We start from the raw sequence: 8416 nt of genomic DNA on the forward strand, positions 1-8416 counted from the left end.
AGAGATACATTTTAGAACCCAAGACACCACCAGGTTGAAAGTAAGGGGGTGGAGAACAATTTATTACACTAATGGACATCAAAAGAAAGCTGGAATAACTATAGTTTTATCAGACAATCTAGATTTTAAAGCTAAGACTGTAATAAGATATGAAGAAGGACACTATATCATAACAAAACTGTCTACACAACAAGAAAATCTAAAAATTATAAATATTTCTGCCCCTAACTTGATAGCAACCAAATAATAAACCAATTAATAACAAAGCTAAATAAACTCATTGGTAATAATGCAATAATAGCAGGGGACTTTAAGAACTCACTCACAGCAATGGACAGATCATTGAAGCTGAAGATCAACAAGGAAACAAATGCTTTGAATGACACATTGGACCAGATGGACTTAACAGATATATTCAGAGCATTTGATCCTAAAGCAGCAGAATACACATTCTTTTCAAGTGCATATGGAACATTCTCCAGAAAAGATTACACACTGGGTCACAAATCAGGTCTTAACTGATACAAAAATATTTAGATTACACCATGCATATTTTCAGACCACAATGCTATGAAACTTGAAGTTAACCACAAGAAGAAATTTAGAAGGACCACAATTACACAGAGGTAAAAGAACATCTTAGTAAAGAATGAATGGGTCATCCAGGAAATTAAAGAAAAAATTTTAAAAAACCACATGGAAGCAAATGAAAATCAAAACATGAAAGTTCAAAATCTTTGGCATGCAGCAAACATGGTCCTAAGAGGGAAGTATGTAGCACTACAGGCCTTCCTCAAGAAACAAGAAAAGTCTCAAATGCACAACTTAACCTTACACCTAGAGAAGCTGGAAAAAGAACAACAAATAAAGCCTATATCCAGCAGGAGAGGAGAAATAATAAAGATTAGAGCAGAAATAAATGATTTAGAAATTTCTAAAAAACACAGTAGAAGAGATCACCAAAACTAGGAAATGGTTCTTGGAAAAAATTAATAAGAATGAGAAACCCTTAGCCAGACTTAAGAAAAAGAAAAGAGAAATGACACAAATAAGTAAAATCATGAAAGAGGAGAGCTCACAACCAACACCACAGGAATACAATTACAAGAGAATATTTTGGTCAATTATGTGCCAACAAATAAAGCAATCTGGAAGAAATAGATAAATTCCTACAAACAAACTACCAAAATTGAAACAGGAAGAAATACAAAACCTGAACAGACCCATACCGAGCAAAGAAATTGAATTAGTAACCAATAATCTCCCCAAAATTAAGATTCCAGGGCCAAATGGCTTCCCAGGGGAATTCTACCAAACATCATCACGCTTATTCTTATTCTTATTCTTATTCTTTTATTCTTATTCTTATTCTTTTATTCTTATTATTCTTTTATTCTTATTCTTATTTTCAGTTAGCCAAAATATAGTTTTTGATGTAGTGGTCAATGATTCATTAGTTGCATATAACACCCAGTGCTCATCACATGTGCCCTCCTTACTACCCGTCACTCCCCTCCCTTCTGTAACCCTCAGTTTGTTTCCTGGAGTCCAGAGTCTCTAATGGTTTGTCCCCCTCTCTGATTTGTTCCCGTTCAGTTTCCCCTCCTATCCCCTATGGTCCTCTGCACTATTCTTTAAGTTCCATATATGAATGAAACCATATGATAATTGTCTTTCTCTGCTTGACTTATTTCACTTAGTACATAATTCCCTCCAGTTCCATCCATGTTGATGCAAATAGTAGGTATTCATCCTTTCTGATGGCTGAATAATATTCCATTGTATATATGAACAACATTTTCTTTATCCAAACATTTAAGGAAGAATTAAAACCTATTCTTCTACAACTGTTCCAAAAAATAGAAACAGAACAAAAACTTCCAATCATTCTACTTCCACATAATAAAGGCCATATATAAAAGGCCCCTAGCTTATATCACCCTCAATGGGGAAAAACAGAGCTTTTCTTCTAGGGTCAAGAAAAAGACAGGGATGTCCACTCTCATCACTGTTATTTAACATAGACCTGAAAGTCCTAGCCTCAGCAAGCAGACCACAAAAAGAAATAAATGTCATCCTAAGCACCAAAGAAGAAGTCAAACATTCACTTTGTGTAGAAAAATTGATAATCTGTTGAAAACCTGAAAGATCCACCAGAAAATTTCTAGAACTCGGGGCGCCTGGGTGGCACAGCGGTTAAGCGTCTGCCTTCGGCTCAGGGCGTGATCCCAGCGTTCTGGGATCGAGCCCCACATCAGGCTCTTCTGCTATGAGCCTGCTTCTTCCTCTCCCACTCCCCCTGCTTGTGTTCCCTCTCTCGCTGGCTGTCTCTCTCTCTCTGTCAAATAAATAAATAAAATCTTTAAAAAAAAAAAAAAAGAAAATTTCTAGAACTGATACACAGATTCAGTAAAGTTGCAGGATACAAAATCAAAGTACACAAATCAGTTGATTTCTATATAACAATAATAAAATAGCAGAAAGAGGAATGAAGGAATTGATCCCTATACAATTGTGCCAAAAATCATAACATACCTAGGAACAAACCTAATCAAAGAGGTAAAAGATATATATACTCTGAAAACTATAAGTCACTTATGAAAGAAATTAAAAGTGACACAAATAAATAGAAAAAAAATTCCATGCTCATCAAACAAATACTGTTAAAATTTCTGTAGTACCCAAAGCAATCTACAAATTTAATGCAATCCCTATTCAAAATACCACCATCATTTATTCACAGAGCTAGAACAAACAATTTAAAAATTTGTATGGAACCACAAAAGACCCCAAATAGCTAAAACAATCTTTAAAAAGAAAACCAGATGGAGATTTCGGAGAATGGAGTCCCAGCAGAGAGAGTGGAAGCTCTGCACCCCTTCCCTCTACCTTGCCTATGCAGCTCTTCCATCTGGCTGTTCATCTATCCTTATTATAGCCTTTAACGAATGGCTACACCCAGTCCCCTGAGTCGAGCTGGATAGGTACCACACCAGCCTGAACATCCATGGAATCAGCCTGAGACACAGGAAGATACATCTGGATCTCTACAAATGAACATCTCCAGTGCTGAGTATTGAGGTATGAAGCGAGGAGGCATGAAACCGTGCACAGATATTGGAAGATAAACGGAAGGGGGAGGGAGCCACCGCATTCAGGCACCGGGAAGCGGTAGCCACCTGAACAGGGGAGCGGGCGGTCTTGCGGAGAGCACCCGCAAGACAGCAGACTGAGACCATGAGCCGGGAGTGTGAGCCACCAGACTTCTCAAGGAAATCCGGTGTGCTCACCGGAACCAGACTGAGACCAGGAGCTCCGGGAACGTGTGCGGGCAGACTGGTGGTTGGTGACTGGTGGCGTTAGAAACCCAAGGACAGAGACGCGCCAGCCCTGGAAGTGAGGGCTGGGATGCCAGGTGTGGGGCGCACATCACGAGCCACTGCAGGGTTGAGCAGCACCAACAGTAACAGAGTTAAAGCAGCCAGAACATCAGTGGAGAACGGGCCGCGATCCCTCTGTTCTGAGACAGAGGCTGAGATTCGGCTGTGGCTGCTCTGACTCTCAGAAGAGGCATAGCAAACTGCCAGGGAAAGCCACCAGAGAACAAAAGCCTCGAAATACCGGCTCACAGCGTGCCCACCCCCATCCCCCCTCGCAGGGGACACAGAGACTCTACCCAAACAGGGTTGCTGAGTATTGACGCAGCAGGCCCCTCCCCCAGAAGGCAGGCTGAAAAATAAAGAAGATCACAACCTGGGATGCCTGGGGGGCGCAGTCATTCAGCACCTGTCTTCGGCTCAGGACATGATCCTTGCATTCCGGAAAGGAGTCCCTCATCGGGCTTCTCCACTGGGAGCCTGCTTCTTCCTCTCCCACTCCACTGCTTGTGTTCCCTCTCTCACTGGTTGGCTCTCTGCCACATAAATAAATAAAATCTTTAAAGAAGAAGCCCACATCCCTAAGATCCCTATAAAACAAGGGCGCACGGCCTGGGTCCCAGTCAATAATTTGGGCTCTGGACAACCCCACAATCTCTCCTCATCAGAATGACGAGAAGGAGAAGTCCCCCCCAGCAGAGAAAAGATAATGAGTCTGTGGCCTCTGCCACAGAAATAATAGATTTGGATGTATCCACATTATCAGAAATGAAATTCAGAGCAACAATGGTCAAGAAGATGAGTAGACTTGAAAAATGTATTAACGAAAATGTTACTGAGAATATAGAATCCCTAAGGGCAGAAATGAGAGTGAATCTGACAGAAATTAAAAATTCTATGAGCTAAATGCAGTCAAAAGTAGAGGCTCTGATGGCCAGGGTCACCGAGGCAGAGGAATGCATTAGCAAATTGGAGGATGGGTTGGTAGAAGAAAAAACGAAAATAGAAGCTGGTCTTAAAAAAATACACGCCCATGAATGTAGGTTACGGGAGATTACTGACTCAATTAAACGATCCAATGTCAGAATCATCGGCATCCCCGAGGGGGTGGAGAAAAACAGAGGTCTAGAAGAGATATTTGAACAAATTGTACCTGAAAACTTCCCTAATCTAGTGAGGGAAACAAACATTCGTGTCCAAGAGGCAGAGAGGAACACTTCCAAGCTCAACCATGACAGACCTACGCCAAGTCACGTCATAGTGCAATTCGCAAATATTAGATCCAAGGATACAGTATTGAAAGTGGCCAGGGCAAATAAATTTCTCATGTACCAAGGCAAAGGTATCAAAATTACGTCAGACCTATCTACACAGACCTGGAATGAGATAAAGGGTTGGCAGCGCATTTTTAAAGCTCTTTCAGAGAAAAACATGCAGCCAAGGATCCTTTATCCAGCAAGGCTGTCATTCAGAATTGATGGAGATTTAAGACGTTCCAGAATCGCCAGTCATTAACCAATTTTGTAACCACAAAACCAGCCCTGCAGGAGATATTAAGGGGGGTTCTAAGAAGGTAAAAAGGCCCCAAGAGTGATACAGAACAGAAAGTCACAACCGATACAAACAAAGTCTTGCCTGGCAATATGGCATCTTTAAAAATATATCTCTCAGTTATCAGTCTTAATGTGAATGGCTTAAATTATCCCATAAAACACCACAGGGTTGCAGATTGGATAAAAAGAAATGACCCATCCATTTGATGTCTACAAGAGACACATTTTGAACCCAAAGATACATTCAGACTGAGAGTAAAGGGATGGAGAACCATCTTTCATGCAAATGGACCCCAAAAGAAAGCTGGGGTAGCAATTCTCATATCAGATAGATTGGATTTTAAACTAAAGACTATAGTTAGAGACACAGAAGGGCACTATATTATTCTTAAAGAATGTATACAACAAGTGGATATGACAATTATAAATATATATGCCCCCAACAGGGGAGCAGCAAGATACACAAGCCAACTCTTAACCAAAATAAAGAGACATATAGATAAGAACACAGTAATAGTAGGGGACCTCAACACCCCACTATCAGAAATAGACAGAACACCCTGGCAAAAACTAAGCAAAGAATCAAAGGCTTTGAATGCCATACTCGACGAGTTGGACCTCATAGATATATATAGAACACTACACCCCAGAACCAAAGAATACTCATTCTATTCAAATGCCCATGGAACATTCTCAAGAATAGATCATGCTCTGGGACACAAAACAGGTCTCAGCCAATACCAAAAGATTGAAATTATCCCCTGCATATTCTCAGACCACAACACTCTGAAATTGGAACTCAACCACAAGGAAAAACCTGGAAGAAACTCAAACACTTGGAGGCTAAGAACCATCCTGCTCAAGAATGACTCGATAAACCAGGAAATCAAAAAACAAATTAAACAATTTATGGAGACCAACGAGAATGAATACACAACGGTCCANGAGCAAAGGCAGTCCTAAGTGGAAATACATAGCCATCCAAGCCTCACTCAAAAGAATAGAAAAATTTAAAATGCAGTTTTTATATTCTCACCTCAAGAAACTGGAACAGCAACAGAGGGACAGGCCTAACCCACTGACAAGGAAGGAGTTGNTGCAGTTGACCAAGATAAGAGAAGAAATCAATAAATTAGAAACTAGAAGTACAGTAGAGCAGGTCAACAGGAGTAGAAGCTTGTTCTTTGAGAGAATCAATAAAATTGACAGACCACTGGCAAGACTTATCCAAAAGAAAAGAGAAAGGAACCAAATTAGTAAAATTATGAATGAAAAAGGAGAGAACACGACCAACACCAATGAAATTGGAAGGATAATTAGAAACTTTTATAAACAGCTACATGCCAATAAACTAAGCAACCTGGAAGAGATGGAGGCCTTCCTGGAAACCTATAAACTACCAAGACTGAAACAGGAAGAAATAGATTTCTTAAATAGGCCAATTAACTATGAAGAAATTGAGTCAGTGATAAACAACCTTCCAAATAATAAANCCCAATTAATTATGAAGTGATCGAGTCAGTGATAAACAACCTTCCAAATAACAAAACTCCAGGCCCAAAAGGTTTTCCTGGGGAATTCTACCAAATATTCAAAGAAGGAATAATACCTATTCTCCTAAAGCTGTTTCAAGAAATACAAACAGAAGGAAAGCTACCAAACTCATTCTATGAGGCCAATATTACCTTGATCCCCAAACCAGGCAAAGACCCCCTCAAAAAGGAGAATTACAGACCGATTTCTCTAATGAATATGGATGCCAAAATCCTCAACAAGATCCTTGCTAATAGAATTCAACAGTACAATAAAAGGATTATCCATCTTGACCAAGTGAGAATCATCCCTGCGATGCCAAGATGGTTCAACATTCGCAAATTGAGAGGCGTGGGACATCATATCAACAAGGAAAGACTCAGGAAACTTATGATCCTCTCAATTGATGCAGAAAAAGCGTTTGAAAAAATACAGCATCCTTTCCTGATTAAAACCCTTCAGAGTGTAGGAATAGAGGGTACATTTCTCAATCTCATAAAAGCCATCTATGAAAAGCCTACTGCAAGCATTATTCTCAATGGGGAAAAGCTGGAAGCCTTTCCCTTAAGATCAGGAACACGACAAGGATGCCCACTCTCGCCACTATTATTCAACATAGTACTAGAAGTCCTTGCAACAGCAATCAGAAGACAAAAAGGGATCAAAGGTATCCAAATCGGCAANTAAAAGGTATCCAAATCAGCAAAGAGGAAGTCAAAATGTCTCTCTTCACAGATGACATGACACTCTATATGGAAAACCCAAAAGAATCCACTCCCAAGCCTTGAGACGTTATAGAGCAATTCAGTACTGTGGCGGGATACAAAATCAATGCTCAGAAATCAGTTGCATTTCTATACAAGAATAATGAGACTGAAGAAAGAGAAATTAGGGAATCCATCCCATTTACAATAGCACCAAAAACCATACGTTACCTTGGAATTAACTTAACCAGAGACGTAAAGGACCTATATCCTAGAAACTATAGATCACTTTTGAAAGATATTGAGGAAGACATAAAAAGATGGAAAAATATTCCATGCTCATGGATTGGAAGAATTAACATAGTTAAAATGTCCATACTACCCAGAGCAATCTACACTTTCAATGCTATCCCGATCAAAATACCGAGGACATTTTTCAAAGAACTGGAACAAATAGTCCTTAAATTTGTATGGAACCAGAAAAGGCCCCGAATCTCCAAGGAACTGTTGAAAAGGAAAAACAAAGCTGGGGGCATCACAATGCCGGATTTCGAGCTGTACTACAAAGCTGTGATCACAAAGACAGCATGGTACTGGCACAAAAACAGACACATCGACCAATGGAACAGAATAGAGAACCCAGAAATGGACCCTCGGCTCTTTGGGCAGCTAATCTTTGATAAAGCAGGAAAAACTTCCAGTGGAAAAAAAGACCGTCTCTTCAATAAATGGTGCTGGGAAAATTGGACAGCTACATGCAAAGGAATGAAACTTGAATGCTCTCTCACACCATACACAAAAATAAACTCCAAATGGAAGAAAGACCTCGATGTGAGACAGGAATCCTTCAGAATCATAGAGGAGAACATAGGCTGTAGCCTCTTTGACATTGGCCACAGCAACATTTTTCATGACACATCTCCAAAAGCAAGAGGAACAAAAGAAAAAGTGAACTTGTGGGATTTCATCAAGATAAAAATCTTCTGCAGAGTGAAGGAAACAGTCAAAAAAAACCTAAGAGGCAGCCCACAGAATGGGAGAAGATATTTGCAAATGACACTACAGATAAAAGCCTAGTATTCAAGATCTACAAAGAATTTCTCAAATTCAATACAGGAGAAACAAATAAACAAATCAAAAAATGGCAGAAGATATGAACAGACACTTTTCCAATGAAGACATACAAATGGCTAACAGACACATGAAAAAATGTTCAAAATCATTAGCCATCAGGGAAATTCAAATCAAA

Source organism: Ailuropoda melanoleuca, chromosome X, assembly GCF_002007445.2.
Source record: "Ailuropoda melanoleuca isolate Jingjing chromosome X, ASM200744v2, whole genome shotgun sequence".
Classification (NCBI taxonomy): Eukaryota; Metazoa; Chordata; class Mammalia; order Carnivora; family Ursidae; genus Ailuropoda; species Ailuropoda melanoleuca.